This window comes from Brachyhypopomus gauderio, unplaced genomic scaffold, assembly GCF_052324685.1.
Source record: "Brachyhypopomus gauderio isolate BG-103 unplaced genomic scaffold, BGAUD_0.2 sc121, whole genome shotgun sequence".
NCBI classification, from domain to species: Eukaryota; Metazoa; Chordata; class Actinopteri; order Gymnotiformes; family Hypopomidae; genus Brachyhypopomus; species Brachyhypopomus gauderio.
The window spans coordinates 303,075-321,106 of NW_027506942.1; positions in this window are offsets into that span (position 1 = coordinate 303,075).

The following is an 18,032-nucleotide window of genomic DNA, read 5'->3' on the forward strand; positions in this document are numbered from 1 at the left end:
GCATCCGTGGAGAAGAGAGATGTGTGTCCTCCCGTTCCTGAGCCCACTGGACTGAGCATGAAAAGGAAGGACAGCTCAAACCCTGTTGATTACACAGAGAGAGTAATGTTAGATCTGTGCCATTCCTTTTTGTTATTTTAAAACATGGAGCAGAGTGAGCTGCTATTGCTAGATATTTGGGCATTTGAATCAATTTAGAGGTAAAAGAGGCTGGACTGTGTGTGACTGTGAATGACCCCCGAAGAGACTCATCCTCTGTACTGATGTTCTTATATTTCATAAGCCTCATTTGGCCAAATCACAGTTGTTGTGGATATTTGGAAATTTGTCATGTCTGGTTAACTTGTCAGTGTAAAAATCTTTCCATTTTAATGTTTGTATTTTGCCTAAAACAACCTGGATGGGTAATGTGAGGTGAGAAGAATGGTGAGCAGATTAAAATTCTGAGCAAAGACCCTAACCCTAACCCTACATAGATTTTTATTTTTCTATTCCGCCTTTATATTATGATTTCTGTCAATGGGCAGTAGGTGAAAAGCAAGCATGTGGGAGTCTCTTCAGTTAAGATGGTCTTTTAGGTCCTGTGCTCAGTGGGCAGCATGGTGGTGTAGTGATTAGGGTTAGAAACCGTATTTGGTTGGAGATTCCATGTTCTCCCTGTCTATGTGGGTTTCCTGTGGGATCTCTTGTTTCCTCCCACAGTCCAAAAACATGGAGGTTAGATTAATTGGCTATCTTAATTGCTCTGGTGAGTGTGAATGATTGTGTGTGTCTGCATGCCAAGTGATGCCGAAGCTAATAAAGTTGTCCTTGTGTGAGTGTGTGTCTGTATGTGTGGATGGTGCTCTGTCCTGTGTGTCCTCTGTCCCCTCCCTGTGTCTGTATGTGTGGATGGTGCTCTGTCCTGGGTGTCCTCTCTCCCGTCCCTGTGTCTGTATGTCCGGCGCTCTGTCCTGTGTGTCCTCTCTCCCCTCCCTGTCTCTGTATGTGTGGATGGTGCTCTGTCCTGGGTGCCCTCTCTCCTGTCCCTGTGTCTGTATGTCCAGTGGTGATTGGCGCTCTGTCCTGTGTGTACTCTCTCCCCTCCCTGTGTCTGTATGTGTGGATGGTGCTCTGTCCTGGGTGCCCTCTCTCCCGTCCCTGTCTCTGTATGTGTGGATGGTGCTCTGTCCTGGGTGCCCTCTCTCCTGTCCCTGTGTCTGTATGTCCAGTGGTGGATGGCGCTCTGCCCTGGGTGTCTTCTCTCCCCTCCCTGCACCTGATTTCTGGTTGAGAGTATGCAGTGTGTTCATAGCTGCAGCGTCACTGGATGTAAAAATATAAAAGTGTATGTTAATTGTGAACTGACCTTGTGTTCCTTGAAAGGTGCTATATAAATATACCATCATTCATTTATCTGCTGTTGAAACAAGCTGGCTGTCCTCAAGGAGTCACTACCCTTGAGTTCTGGCATAGAGGCTGAGTATAAGAGATTGCACATGTAAAGTGATCTACACTGGAGGAATGGTGTACACTAAACAATGGTACTACTTGGCTAGGAGGGGGACAGGCATTATGACCCAATGCATCATATTAAAAGCACTCACAGACTCTAGAACTAAACACTTCCTGAGTCTCTGACTTCAGTCCTTCACTACTCGATTGTCTGAATAGATTTCACACTTTGAGGTTCTGAAGAACCTACATGAGAAAACTGAGACCCAGACCACATCTGCCACCACTGTTGACTTCCTTGACTGCAGCTTTAAACTGCCAGACAATGCTATCTGTAAAACCACGGCTAGCTCTGGAAACTGCTAGAAATGGGTCTACTGTCCATAGCTGTCCATGTTGGCCTGACCCAGTGTAGCTTGATGAAGATCCTGTGACACTGGACCTAGTGGGCTGGACTTCTGGGTTTGCGGTCCCGTGCGGGTGTTTTAAAAAGTGAATGCACCATTAAGGGGGCTAACTCTCCCACAAGGGCCATATAATAGACCTAGAGGAGAGTTACAATTACTTGGGAGTTGTGGGGATGTGGTGTTGCCTCAGTCAGATGGGGGACATGGTAACCATAGAAGCAGACGAAGTCACATGGCAGGCTAAGTCTCTCCATGGAATATACCAACACCAAACAGCAGGGGTGGCTGACATAAGACATATTCAGTGGCTTGGAAAGGCAGGATTGAAGGACAGCACAGAATCACACTAATCACAGCAGCACAAGGGTGATTGAAGCAGTGACGTATCAGACCAGAGTCAAGATGCAAACTGTGGTATGACCAGGTCCAGACACATAAACAAGTGGTGGCAAACCAACTCGTTATTGTAATAGTGGACAAGATGCAGAAAACAGCCGTGGTTATAGACATGGTACTCCCAAAGGATGCAATCAACCAAAGAAAACATTTATTTAAAGCGATGGGGAGGAGGTGGAAGGTTAACGTTGTGGGCCTTCCCAGTGGTGTTGGGCGCATGGCCGGCTTCAACCCTTAAGCTGAAGGAGTGATTCTAATAGATCCCAGGAATGACAACATCGATCTCAGTCCAGAACAATGCAGCCGCGTTGGAACAGCACAAAATTCTACACAAACTCCCAGGACTCTAGAAAGTGCTGGAAACACTGAGTATGAGAAAAAAGATAAATGACCAACCACTGTAAGGTTTTATAAGGCGCTTTATATATATATATATATATATATATATATATATATATATATATATATATATATATTGAGAGAGAGACAGACATAGAGAGAAATAGATGGTTTGATAGAGAAAGAACAGACACAGGATGCTTTGCACATACCTTCAGCAGCTGTGCAAGCAACGTGCTTCTGAAGTTTTGGAAGATGGAAAGAGATAATGAACGTTCTTCACTTCACCAGGAGAAGAAGATGTTTAAAGCGTACCAGTCATTCCACGGGGTGCTAAAGCTCTGAGAGAATAGGTCAGTCCTTTTTTTGTTTGTTTGTTTTATAAATTCATTGCTGCCATAGCAACTAGCAATGCAAACATATGTTATTAATGCACTGTCCATTAGCATCAAAATGCCTTCTCTCTGGAAGCGATAAATCCTTGATTCTGATGGTCCAAAGGCACTCAGCAAAACAATCAGTAAGCCTTCTCTTGGTTTCTCCAGTGTAGAGCTGATTACATCTCTTGCAAGAAATACAGTCCACTCCCACAGTAATGCATGTGGAGGGATGGATAATAACAATCGGTGCTTTTGTGCTAGGCATTAGAGTGGTTGTGTGAATAAATTTGCATGTAGCACATCTAGAGAGGTTACAGTCTACAGTACCACATATTATCTGAAAGGTCATTTATCTCATTCTTGACAAGCATTTATTTGATGTTTTTGTCTTTACCTAACTCCTCAAGAAGTTCTCATGGCATGATGTGTATTCCATTTCTATATCAGAGCTGGGTAGAACATGGAGAAGACTGAAATAAACGGTTGGAGCTCTTCAATCGTGTCTGTAGCAGAACCAACATTGTCATCAACATATCTCTGAACGATTAAGGCAATAGGTTCTGTAGGATGGTTCTGTTGTACTGCATGCACTAATTAGGTTAGGACTGAACCTTTGGTTGCGAATATCATCCAGAAAATGGGGTTTTAAGTTCTGTTGGGCAGGAAGGAGCAGATACATAGGAACATCTAGGGATTGTTTTCCTTATGAATTTTAGAAAGAATATAGAAATGGATGCAGCAAGGATTATCGACATTAGGAGTCCGTGTGGTGTTGGGAAGGTGACCTGTTGAAACGACATGATTAATAGAGGACTGACTGGAGGACTGTAACTGTGATGTGCTGTCAGAGGTGTTCTGCCTCTAAAAAACAGAAACCTGCATGATGGCTTTTTGTGAAGCGGGCTTAATGACAGTGTGGCTATTTTGTGTCAATTTGTATTCTTCCCTTAGTAGATTTTTTTGTGGCTTTGTTGACGTTTCTCACTAATTTCTCTCTTTCTCCTGTTCTAGTTTATCCTTAAGGATAAACTGGATAAAATGCTTCTCTGAACTGAGTGCATGCGCAGCATGTTAGGAGCGTTTACTTTGGGGATCTACTTTAGGAGAGGTGTCATCACACAGGTGTTTCTTTGACTACACATTAGCTTAGGAAGCAGGCACAGCCCCCTGTATTTCATTAGCCAGACAGTTAATGGAGTACTCTAGGGAAGATACAGTTCTTTCCTTTGGCGCCATCTTTACATATTTTGCTGTGTCTCCAGTTTTAGGCAAAACTTATTATTGTGCATTGAGTCAAAAACAGTGTTTTGCTGTGAGTCTGGATGGTGTTTGTTCTTCCACACAGCCTGAGTTCTCGAACTCTTGTGTAGTGACACTGCAGACATTTTTGCTCTTTACCGCATGTTCCTGCCACATTTCAGGTGGGGTTGTTTAAATACATCCAGACAAGATTTCCCTTGCAGTAAAAATGCACTGACTGTGTTTTTGGTGTATACGACAATGTAACCTAAACTGGTAATGACATCTGCTCTTTGTCAGGTACACTGTTCATTCAAGGTTGAATATGTATGCACGACCTTAATGTAGAATCTGTGGAGATTTCATTTCCCAAAGCTTTATGTTCCAGAGTCTGCAGGATCACCAGTTTGGAAGGGTTCAAGGTTTGCCTTTCTAAAAAGTTCTCCATTATTTCAGGTTCAGCCCAGTTGTTCTTTGGGTGTCCTGCCTATACTACAGGGAGTAGGATCTATACTACAGGGAGTAGGACCTTGTGGTCATTTGGTCTGCAAGACAGGACTTCTTTCAGTGGATGTTTTGCACAGAACTCCAAGGTGACTGATTAGGTCCCAATATTTCCACCTGAGTGTGTGAAGTTCAGGTTCACCACGGTCTGCCAACACTTTTTAATGGGCAGCATTGATTGAGGCAGTCTGCAAGCACAAGGCCTCCTGATGGGTTTGTCCTCGGAAAGCCGAAAGCCCCTCTGGGTGCTAACTGTGTTACTGTTGCCTCCTGTGGCTGTAGTGTGCATGGTGTGTCAAACGGGCCTGCCCTTGCAACCGTATCGTCTACCCAGCCAATCAAGAACTTCTCTTTGTTCATCAGGCTTTTCAATTAGGATTAACATCTATAGGCCGATGTGGATAAAGTCCGACAGATCAGGGGCTCCTAGTGTGAGAGGCCAAGGGTGGAGTGCCATGCAGGGGGAGGAGTTAGTGTTCAGAGAAACGACCTAGCAGAGGTGGGAAGGGACGTAGGTGACGTATGACAATCTGTTCCATATATCCTCATATGGGGAGATGTGTTGATATAAATTGCTTTATGGCATAACATCCTGTCACACTTGGAAGGAATATGTTTTCATTAGAGGTGTCACCCATCTTTCTGAATGTCATTTTGAGCAGTTAATACTCATTGGCTTGTAAGATTGCATTTGCCTGTTTCTGTTATGTTTGCTCCAGTCTGAATGATTACTTTTTCAGGCACTTATTTCATTGTAGACATCAAGAGACTGAGCCGTTCACCGCTCTTCCCGTCAGAAGTAATGTGGTTTGACAAAGCATGTAGGGGATCTGGCTGCCTAAACTTGTTAGTAAGCTAATTAAGTCGTATGGTAGAAGGACACCATATGTCTCTGCAGTTCAGAACAGAAATGCCAAACTAAATTTGTTCCAGTGTGTTTGCACATACAGCATTTCCAGCATTGATAGAGTTAATGCTGAACTAATGGATTGGGCTTCATTTGGGTCTGGACAACTCGCCATGAAGTCATGATTTAATATATTAACCAGTCAAGGTTGAACTTGAGGGATATTCATATGCACATGGATGGAGGTGTGAGAGAAGGATTGAGGTGTGAGAGCAGGATGGAGATGTGGGAGCAGGATGGAGGTGTGAGAGCAGGATGGAGGTGTGAGAGCAGGATGGAGATGTGGGAGCAGGATGGAGGTGTGAGAGCAGGATGGAGGGGTGGGAGCAGAATGGGTGTCAGGCTGATTGTAGGCTATCGTTTCCTTGTCATGTCTCAGTGCTTCATTGCCTGAGTCTCCAGGTTAGACAGACATCCATTAAGAGAAACCTAACAGGTTCATGTCCACAAGCTAGTCCAGGGCCACCATCACCGCCCCACCTCTGCTGATTTGGTTAGTAACAGTGTTTCAGAATAATAATACCCAGCCTGACTGGTTATCTTCAAATGATATGAGGCTTGGCAGAAAATGAAAAATTCATGACTTCAACAGATACATCAACATGTATTTATAAATGCAAACAAATTATGTTGCTATATAACAACAAAAAGGCAACAGAAAATGGAATAAGAACTGGGAATAACAATTACAACAATGATCATAATAATAACGTTCAATATTATTGAAGGTCAAATTTAGACATCTAACAAATCAAAACAAGCTGAAATCTTATTCCTGTCCTCTGATAGACTATTTTACGTCTAATGTGGAAGTCAGGACTGAACTGATGGAGCGATGTGTACCCTGCGTTCTGCTGCATAAATGCCTCCCCTGGTGTATCTCAATGCCTGGACAGTCTCTTGCACTCATAATAGAAGCAGCTACCCCAGCTCCCTGCTGAAGTGTGTGTTTGTTTATGCAGACACAGATATGAATACACACCCCCCCTTCCACCCCCACCCCTGAGAGAATCCCCTGGCAGAGATCCAGCTTTCTGCTCCTCCCTCCCTCAGGCATGGAGCAGTGGGTGGGGGCAAAGAGAATTACTCTGGAATTCATGAATTAATAAATGGAAACAAATATTAATTTGCCTCACTACAGAGAGTTCGGTGAAGGATTTTGGCAAGGGTTCATCGCCAGCTGAATGATTTACCTATTGGGGATTATGACGACTTTGATCCTTTTTCTAAAATCACAGTCCTTAAATCTCAGGCCCTATGTGAGCAATGTCTATTGATATACAGAACATTCTGTATCTATTAAGTCTGTAGGTACACACAGGGTATTTTTTGGCTTAATTCGGCAGTCTGGGAGTTTTCACACAGGCTTTCAGGAGTCAAATTGCTGCTGTTGTCAGCGTTGGAGGCAGGAATGCTGCCCTGCTGCCTTGGCTAACCCCAGTGCACCCTGCAGAGTGAGCACTGCTACTGTAGGGCTTGTAATTACACAACCCATATTTCCCTCAGTAGAGATTATCGGCTTATATCGAGGCATTATAGCGCCAGTGTATGTATGGCCGCATTCTACTTTTACTAGACAGCGACTGTTTATTTGAACTAGGGTTTGAACCCCATTACACACATGCATGCACACACACGCAGAACACAATAAATGCTTCACATTACTTTCAAAGCACCAAAACATGATTCAGTTTTATTTGAGCTGTTTGTGTAGTTAAAACTGCTCAGCATGGAGGTTTGTAGATGAGGTATGCTCATTCAGGCCTTGGGACTGGTGTCCTTGCATGCAGGCCTATTTTGATTTATACTGCTTTAACTCAGGTTACTTACATGCACCCCTTCCACTGAACTGGGCACTGCCTTCTCCCAATTGAATTCAGATATTTATCAGTATACTGCAGTTTCCTAAAAATGGTATACAGAAACAACAGTATCAAATCTAAAAGAAAAATCTCCTTCGCACAGTCCTCAAAACCAAATCATGCATTCAGAATCTACACCTGTCCTTCTAATAGTGATACTGGGCAACCATGGTGATGCAAAAATACAATTACTGTATTACTGCAACTTTTGGTATTCTGTAGGGAAGAACACTACATCCACACTGCATTTATTGTTATTTACAGTGATGGACCTACTGCGACTGTGCTGTGGTATTGTATACAGGAGAGCACTGGCTGATGGCTCCAGATCCTGTTTCATCTCCACCCTTGGCCATGGACGCCATCCACGCTCTTCGTCCTAAGATGTTCCTGCCTCTGCAGCACCTTTGGTCCAAACTGAATCCAGCCAATGCAGATCCAATTAGCATTCGCTTCAAGCTCAAGTATTCTTTGGATAAAGACTTAATCAGGTTACAGTGCTGAGGAACAGTTAATGTGTGTACAATTCCATAACACAGTCAGCACTACTGAAACACTGTCAGTATGTATGCACAACTGAAACACAGTCAATATGTATACACTACTGAAACACAGTCAGTATGTATGCACTACTGAAACACAGTCTGTGTGTATGCACTACTGAAACACAGTCAGTATGTATGCACTACTGAAACACAGTCAGTATGTATGCACTACTGAAACACAGTCAGTATGTATGCACTACTGAAACACAGTCAATATGTATGCACTACTATTTACCGTCCTAATGATTCCAGCAGGTCGGACTCTGTTCTGGTGGTCTCATGCCCCAGCCCTTATCTCAGCTTCAGTTTCTTCCTCATTTTAGTCTTCTTCCTCATCCTTTCTCTGGTCCACTGCGTGGGGTTGGCATACTTTCAGACAGAACAAAGCAGGTAGCTGTGACTGCACAGGCAAGTTGTATGACTCACAGACACACTGTTTGGGGCTTGTGGTTTTGATTGCAGGGAACGTACATCACTAGGGTGTTGGCATGACTGGATCATTGGTGTGTTCAGTGGGGTACAGTGTGAATCTGATTTGTAAATCATCTAATATGTAATTTAATAATTCATCATGTAATAGAAATACATTATTAAGAAGTGTGTTCTTAAAGTTAGTAAACCTATTGAGGATGGATGCTGTTGGATTTGATCTGAATATACAGACTTATATAATTTCAGAAATGCATGCATACTTGTGAAGTTTAAGCACTGTTTCAGCATGTATGTTCTACCTGAATTCCACACGATTCCATCCACATTTCTGCACAAAACAATGTCAATTTTGATACGTACCAACGGTGAACCATTACAGCACAACTTTGTATTCTACACAAGAGGCACCTTGAGGTGCAATTTATCACCGTCTTCTGGAAACTTTAAACAAGCTCCTGAATCACAAAATCATCGGAGCACTTTTAGAGACAAGAGGAAGGGAGGTGTCAGCTCCAGCCCCTTCCGGGATCAAAGCGGGATGCTCTCGATGGCGCCTTGCTCCGCTGCTCCGAGATTGAAGTTCCTCTTTTTTCGTAAGCCTATGAATCCTGTGCTTTGTTCTGTCTAACTGCATACAGCCTTGGCGGCGGACGGACCTGGGGAAGATGGACTTGTTCGTCAAATGCAATTAGCCAAAGTGCTTAGAATGCTCTCTATTCTTTTATCTTTGTTCAAAAGGAGAATTCTGCTAGGCACGCATGCGGAGACTGACGTGTTCCCACACATTGTAAGCTGAATTAGAATAGGATTCAGTATGGAAAACTAAATGAGAGGCTTTTAAACTTTAGTTTAGCCCTCATAGAGCATATAAATAGGATTCAGAAAATCAAATGTTAATGTGTATATTTTTGTATATATATATATATATATATGGATGCTGGCTGAGGATCTGTGTCATCATGTGTCTCAACCAATGAGACCTTGTGGGTGGACCTAAAACTGCTACCACGCTCACGTGAACCGAAAGAGAAGAGCACCCAAAAATGTTATACTGCTGCTGAAAAGGACTACATCTTTGTAATCAAAATGGTACTGCATTGCCATTTGTTAAAGTAGCAGTATTTTTAAATAAAAGTTTGAAGTTTAAAATGTTAAAGAATTTAAACTTTTGTCATTCTTGAGCTCTACAGATAATGCAGAAATTAATCGCACACAAGGTCATGGGATTAAACATTTATATATAAATTTAAATATAAATTTATATATAATGTTCAACAAGACTATGTCTATGTGGTCCAGTGTGTGTGTGTGTGTGTGTGTGTGTGTGTGTGTGTGTGTGTGTGTGTGTGTGTGTGTGTGTGTGTGAGTGTTTGTGTGCTTTGTGTTCGTGTTTATGTCCTTGGATCATACTATGAAAGAGACCAAGCAGCTATTCATGCAGAGTTATACATTTAGGCACCTCCAAACTTCAGCATGTTGTTAAAAGAATCACAGATACATTTTGCACTAAAGCTGAACCTAAACCTCTTTCAGAAATTACACGCTAATGGAGAACGGAGCAAAAATTTCTCACTGCCCCTCTTACAGTAATAACCACAGTGCCCCTACTGATCTCCACACGCCTGTGTATATGAGGGCAAAGCCGATAAATACTAGGGACACGAAATTGGCCAGTGCCTGTGGCCTGTGTACACGATAATAACCCTGATAATGGAACCATCTATTTATCCACTGAGTGAGTAATTGCACGCGAGAGGAGCAGGAAGCTAGCAGGAAGCAGCACCCTGAGAGGGAACGCTGTTGGGGTCAGGGTGGGGGATCATTGGGGGGGGGGGGGGGGTGCTGTTCCGGGTCCATTTGGAGTTCTGGGGATGCTGGGAGAGACGGAGTAAAGAGCCCTGCAGACCAAAAGCCGTGCTGGAACTAAAGAAGAAGAGAACAGGAAGGCAGAGTCTCCCTGCGGGTGTGGAGAAGAGGGACCGGGCACCAGCTACGCTGGGTTTGCAGGTCCCAGTTTGTCCACCCCTGGGTCACACGCAAGTGAAACTGATAAATGAGAGTGTAATCTTCCACAGTCCCCTGCTGGTGTCTTCTCCTGCTGCTGGCATTGTCCTCCTTAGTCATCAGCTTGTGTTCTCCCTAGGCAAGGATCATTTGTTCCTGTGATGTCAGTTGCTTAGTTTAAATGGTGAGCAAATTCGATGTGCGCTAGGGTAGCATCTTACTTGCACACCACAGCACACGCGTTCAGTCTGTTGGAAAGCCATTAAGAAGAGTCTCGGTGAAGCTCAATCTCCGTAAACATGTGAGCCGTTCCGAATCCTCACAACAAGGACATATGGGAATGAAAGCTCTCAGAGACTGCTTAGGTCATTTGTCAGTGATACAGAGTTTAAGTAAATAGAAGAGAATGGGGCGTGTGTGTGTGTGTGTGTGTGTGTGTGTGTGTGTGTGTGTGTGTGTGTGTGTGTGTGTAAGAAGCAGGTGAGACACTGCTCATCAGAATCGCCTCACTTGACTTTATTCTGCCCCATGGCTACATGTCCTTTTTCTTCACCATCTGGCCAACAGTCGGACTGCATTTACCGCAGGATCCAAAACAAATTTGTTTGTGCACAGAGGCCCTATGCTTTGTCACAACACTTCACAGCTTAGATTGTTTCACATACTGTAGCAGATGGCATAAAGGCTGACGGACTGCAGCACTGTGACCTGCAGGAGAAACGGCATAACGAGCTGAAGGGGGCGGGGCCTGGCTGCATGATGTCACCAGTACTGCCACCAATAATGGCTACTAGTGCCTGCACAACCGTTTCTGTTCTGGTATGAAAGGCCCATACCCGGGGCTTGATAATGGGGCCGGGTGTTTGTCTTGTGTTAAATTTCAAACAACAGCGTGTTTGTTGCCTCAGAAACAGGGTCATTAAATGGACCCATAGCCATCTCTCCTGGTTCGTATCCATATGTGCTCACAACAAATCCTGCAACTTTCTCTTGACACACAAAATGGTTTTCTCCTCATAAACAGTGTGTGTGTGTGTGTGTGTGTGTGTTTGTACAGTCATAAGGAATTATTATTGTCCTGTGATTGTTCTTCAGAGGCCTTAGTGGAGCATCCTGCACCTTGGATTAGACGAGCATGAAGTACTGAAATAAACTGATCTAATAAACCTTCAGCCCTAGTTTACACTGCGCCCTCTGCTGGCGGAGGGAGGTACAGTGCGGTTACGGCATATGTTTGATCACAAATAATATTAGAGAGCAGTCTCCAAACCCTTATGACCTTACATGAACTATTCTCATAGGCTCTGTGCTTTTCATTTATCATTGGGGAAATGATATTGTGAGGTGAATAATCGCACAATTAATGAGAAATGTCCCACACAGACAGTCATTTCTAAATTACCTCATTTCCTTTCAGAGGTGATTCTTCATTGGCATTCAGTCAGCAGTTCTTCAGGGAGTTTACAGGATCTGAAGGCAGCTAGGCAGAAGAAGCTGTGTGTTTTGGTGATGAAAACCTGAGGTGATCTAACTAAGTGAATGTATTAAGGTGAAGGAAGAAATCGATGTTGCTTTACACCCCCTTCAGTAGCATTTTTGGGTGTGTCTGTGTAGACAGGCTACCGGCTGCTATGTGATTATCTGCTGGAAAGTACGTTACATGTAGCATGGTGATATATCAGAAACGAAAAGCTTCCTGTAGTCAAACTGTCTCATCTGATGTTTTTATTAGTATGAATAGTCAGTATGACACAAATATAAACTATGTTCATTCAGACAGTGCTGTAACATAATGGAAAAGCCACTGAGTGTTCAGAACTACTTTGTGGAGATAGTCTTGACTTTATTGTGACTTTTGACTTTTATCAGTAAAGATTAAAGTGTGCCTTCAGGTACCAGGAACTCCCAGTTGGTTTTAGAAGTGGCTATGTTATCAATACTTACTGTTACTGAAACTTTAAAGTTGAATATTAGTGCTACTATATATTTATATGCATATGTTCAATTTAAAACACACACAAATTTTGTAGATCATTCATTTATGAAACAATGGACTATACAGACTTTAACAACAGTTAAATTCAGACCTGTTTGCAGCTAAATGTTTTATAGTGTGTATGTTTATAGCATGTTTGTTGTTCATTTATTTGATCAGTTTTAATTGAATAGTAACAATGTGCAATGACAGGACTTGTCTCCTGTCCTGAATACCAGTACATGAAAGATTTAAATGTTACGCCACTAAATTCTTTCATGCCTCAATGTTGAAGAACATCATGCTTTTGAACAGACTCATAACTAGAGCCTTGGGATAAGTTCATAGAAGTAAGCAAAATGTAATTATAGATCCATAACGCTCTCATCCCCCCATGGCCTTGCTCTTGTATCTGAGGGCTTTGCATGGAGAGCACGGGGGGTGGAGCTTTAATCTTTTGAAATTCACCAAATTCTGATCTCAGCTTCTCCTGTTGGCATCCCGCCTTTGCATAACAGCACCAAACAGGCAGCAGGCACAGAGCAAGGCACAAACAGGAGAATGAAGGAGGAGAAGGAGGAGGAGGAGGAGGAGAAGGTGTCAGTGGAGGGGGCACAGGGTTCAAAGTCTCCTTCTCAAGGACTATTTCAAAGATAATTGGGCAGCTGAAGAGTAAGGATGGCATATAAAGGCAAGACACGTGAGAATTATTAGGAAACACTGACTCAGAAAGGGGAACCTACCTACCATCTGGATGCTGTCTGAGAGTGGAGGCAAAACCAGGGGTGCCTCGTTTCAGCCATGGAGATTTACGGTCCTGCAAAATTTAGTAGCGACACTTCATCTGGACCTAATAGTTAGATGCTATTGGATTGCCTGGATCAAGTGGCATAGTCTGTGCTTGGAAGGCAACTGCACGGTGGCAGGTCTTCAGAGGCCCGTTTGCTCTAAACAGAGATACAGTGGAATTACAACATTCCTACTGGAAACCACTGATTATACTTTATTATCATCTATCAGGATTGGAAACATGGAGAGGGATTATGAAACTGGGTCAGAGAGGATTGAGGTTAGAGTCGAGATATGGGGAGAGCCACACTGGAGAGCTCGATATGTTAATTTAAATGAGGAGTGAGGAAGTGCAGACAGAGCTTCATGTGCATGAAGGTGCACCAGAGCTAAGCTGTCTCCAAGAGCCAAACAGCCCAGGATGAAAGACTTCGCAGTCCAGTGCAGACAGAAGTGAGGGGAGGGGGGGGTGTGGTGGAGATGAACCATAAGGAAACACCAGACAGCAACATAGTTTTTATGCTGGATTTTAATCTGTTTTTTTTTATTATTATTATTCATATCATATATGGTTTTAAGTGAAAGGAATTACATTAAATTTACATTTATAATAAACATTGTATGGGTTTATACAGTGAATGACTTTTGCCTGTTTGACCCCTGGAACATCCCTTTTCAGTGTCTAACATTAGTCAAAAAAAGAGGGGATCCACTCTCCTGCTGCTTTTAATACTATTAATGAGTACTAAGCGCTTTGTGACAACATGTGTTGTGAAAAGCGCTATACAAATAAACTTTGATTTGATTTGATACTAATAATTTACATACATGTATACTGGAACACAAATATAAGCAAATATAGAAACAATAAAATAACAGCAATAGTAATACAGAAACCAAAAACATTTCTCTATTATATTCAATGTACAAAAGACGCATTATAAACAGGTATTTGTTGCAAGAAGCAAGATCATCACTGACAAGTGAACCAGAAAGCAACAAACTCGGGACTTTTCATTTGTAATGCGTTTCAGTGATTCAAATGATCTGTAAAAATTCACGTCACATTGAGGAGAACAGTGAGAGGTAATTGTCTGTATGGTCCTGCCTCGTCTAGACATATTTCCTCTAATTTTATGTTTGACACATCCATTCCTCAAATATCTGGTACTTGGCGAGTAAAGATTCTGATTGTGGAAAATCCACAATAGTATACTCATAGGAGCAAAGGTGTGTTCTTTACATGCATCATTACCTTGAAATATTAAGTATGCCACAATCACCATGACATCTTTATCATTGCAAATGTGCATGTTAAAGTGGGTGTTAATGTTGTCAAAGTCAAAGTAAAATTTATTTATATTGCGCTTTGTACAACACATGTTGTCACAAAGCAGCTTTACAATTGTTTGGGTCCAGATCCCTAATGAGCAAGCCAAAGGCGACAGTGGCAAGGATGAACACCCTATGATGTTGGGGATTAGGAAGAATCCTCAGGAGGACCAAGACTCAAAAGGGAACCCATCCTCCATTGGGCGGCCCTCTAGCACATGTCCGTATTTGTGGTCCAAAAGTAGTTCTATAGTTATACTTGTGGTTCTAGCTCCCAGGCCAATTAGTCACAGTCCCTTCAGTGCAGATGGTGAGCCTCAGGTAGGAGCTAGCATCAGCACGTCCTCTTGTGGCAATGACACATTCAACCCCGGCATCAGCACATCCAAAGTCAAACCAGACCATCTCCTAGGTGCTTGTAGGTAATTGTCTTAGGTAGAAGCATGCAAAAAATATACAACACAGGTTGAGTGTGTGGACATCAATTTAAACAACCATTGATTTAGACATACATAGCTCACGTGCCAGTGATTAACATGTGGCTCCAGCAGGCTAATCTATAGCAGCATAACTAAAGGGAGAGGTTCAGAGGTGACCACAGTCATGAGGGCTCACTGAGACATTGCTTTCCAGCCAAGTCATTGTCACAACTAGAGTGATGTCATGACATCTCAGATTACCAGAGGTCATCAACGTTTGAGGGGCCCTGAGCCCCACACTTTCACAAGGGGAATATTAACTGAAAGCTTTATTGAATAGGTGAGTCTTAAGTCTAGATTTAAAGATTGGAACCGTGTCAGAATCTTGGATTGGAGCTGGAAGGCTATTCTATAACTGAGGGGCTTTTAATGAGAAAGCTCTGCCTCCGGCTGTATACAGTCTTACAAATTTTTGGAACTAAGAGGAATCCAGCTTTCTGGGAGCGCAAAGGGCGAGATGGGTTGTAGTATGCAATGAGTTCACTCAGATATTGTGGAGCAAGACGATTTAATACCTTATAGGTCAACAAAAGAATTTTTAACTCAATTCGATATTTAATCGGAAGCCAGTGTAATGCCGCGAGAATAGGACTAATATGATTGAATTTTTTAGCCTTAGTTAGGACTCTAGCTGCAGCATTTTGTACAAGTTGTAGTTTCTTTATGGATTGTTTAGAGCATCCAATTAGAAGACCATTACAGTACTCCAATCTTGACGAGACAAAAGCATGGACCAGCTTCTCTGCATCAGCTAACGAAAGTAAGTGTCTCAGCTTGGTGATATTACGCAAATGCAAAAAGGCTGCCTTAGTGACATTGCATATATGTGTGTCAAATTAAAGATCCAAATCAATAGTGACACCTAAGCTTTTTGCGGTGGTTTTAGGTCTTATTGAAAAGCCATCTAGGGTGAGGGGAATATCAGCACAATTGCTTTTAGAAGCTTTGGGCCGAAGAATCAGCACCTCAGTCTTATCGGAATGTAGTTGAAGAAAATTAGATGCCATCCAGTTTTTTAAGTCCTGGGCGCAGTTCTCAATTTTGAGAGTAGTATTGATATCATCCGGATTAGAAGATATATACAACTGAGTATCAGCTGCGTAGCAATGGAAGCTAACACCATGCCTACCAATGATGGTAACATAGTGGTACATAGTGGCCCAGTGGTAACATATTCAATGAGAATAATATGGGGCCCTGTACAGATTCTTGTGGGACACCATATTTTACATTTGTACGTTCTGAACGTTCGTTATTTATTAGCACAAATTGGTAACGATCTGTCAGGTATGAACTGAACCAGGAGAGTGCTTGACCTCTTATGCCAATGAGTGCCTCCAGCTTATTTAGAAGAATGTTGTGATCAATGGTGTCAAAAGCAGCACTGAGGTCTAGCAGTATAAGAAAAGAAACATGTCCTTTATCAGAGGATATTAAGAGATCGTTTAGTACTAGAGATGGGACCGATCCAATACAATATCGTATCAGGGCCGATATTGACGTAATTTAATGTATCGGATATCAAGTGAATGCGGCCGATCCATTTACCAATTCATTTTCCAGTCCGCAGCTTGAGCTGGACAATAAATGCGCCATAACGTTAACACGAAACGTACCAGTGATCCGGATTCCACAGTTTACCTTGAACCGACAGCAGCTTCAGTCTGCAGCTGGCTGAAAAATGTCCATGATAATGAACTAAAACTGTTTTAGTTTAGTTTAGGACACGTTCTGAATGGGTCATGGACAGCTTGTAAAAAATTTTTATAGGCTACTCTTCTAATTTTGTACTCGTCTTTTAACTTGAAAAAAGACAGAGGCACATGCCAGGGCTCCAGACTGCAACTAAAATGGTTGCAATTGCGACCATAAAAACAAATTTGCTAGTTATATAATTATTTCATTCGCAAGTGGTGACAGGTGATACAACAGCATTATTTTTAATGGGTGAAGGTTTTTTGTCATTGGAAAAATATCCACCATTTTCTTTTGAGTTTGTATTTTAAAAGTTAATTGATATGCTTTAGCTCCCACTCACATGTTTATCTCTGCCCATCAACAAAGGCGGGAATCATATCACGTGACTCACAGCGGAGCCGAGCTGAAGCTTTAGTACTAAGCGTTAGCTTGTTGAGAATAGTGAAGCCAAAAATATCTGATTTGTTCACACAGTCTACATCTCTGTGGGACCACAAGAGGACACACTCCTTTATAACTGTACATAGTTTTAAGTTAATTTTAATGGGATCAAAAGTCACACATATGCATAGTACTAGGAAACTTCGTGAAGTTCGTTTCACGTTTGCATATTCAGAATTCTTTCTTCAATACCTTTAAGTTAAAAGTGCCAAAATATGCAAATTCTTATTCGTGGCAACCAAGACAAACATCTACAACTTTGTTTACGTCAGGAATAGATGTATTTTTAAAAACATGTTATTTTAAATATACTCCTGTCACCGCTGCAACAACTAAGGCACCGTCTACAAATGACGGACGCAAGTGGTGGTCGTAAAGGCCCCAGAGCACTGCGCACTCTGTTTTTTACAATAATTTTAATAGCTTTTAAACTGCCCATCTAAGACCACCAAAGAAGTTGTATTACATTAAGTGCATTCTAAATAACAACCTACAACTAAAAGATGGGTATTTATACCTTGCACCAATTAGTGGTGGTCAGTTCTTGTCAAATATTTCAATAGCTTTTAAACGGTCCATCATAAGTGCACAAAACAAGGTTGTTGTTAATGTACTATAACTTGTTTTATGCTCTTATGATGGACATTTTAAAAGCTATTGAAATAATTGACAAAATGTGCATTTAATATGTATACAACTTGTTTTATCTTATGAAGGATAATTTAAAAACTATTGAAATTGTTGCAAAAAAACAGAGTGTGCAGTGCTCTGGGGCCTTTACGACCGCCACTTTCGTCCATGTTAAGGTCATTTGTAGACAGTGACAGTAGTACATTTAAAATAACATGTCTAATTCCGAATATGCGAAC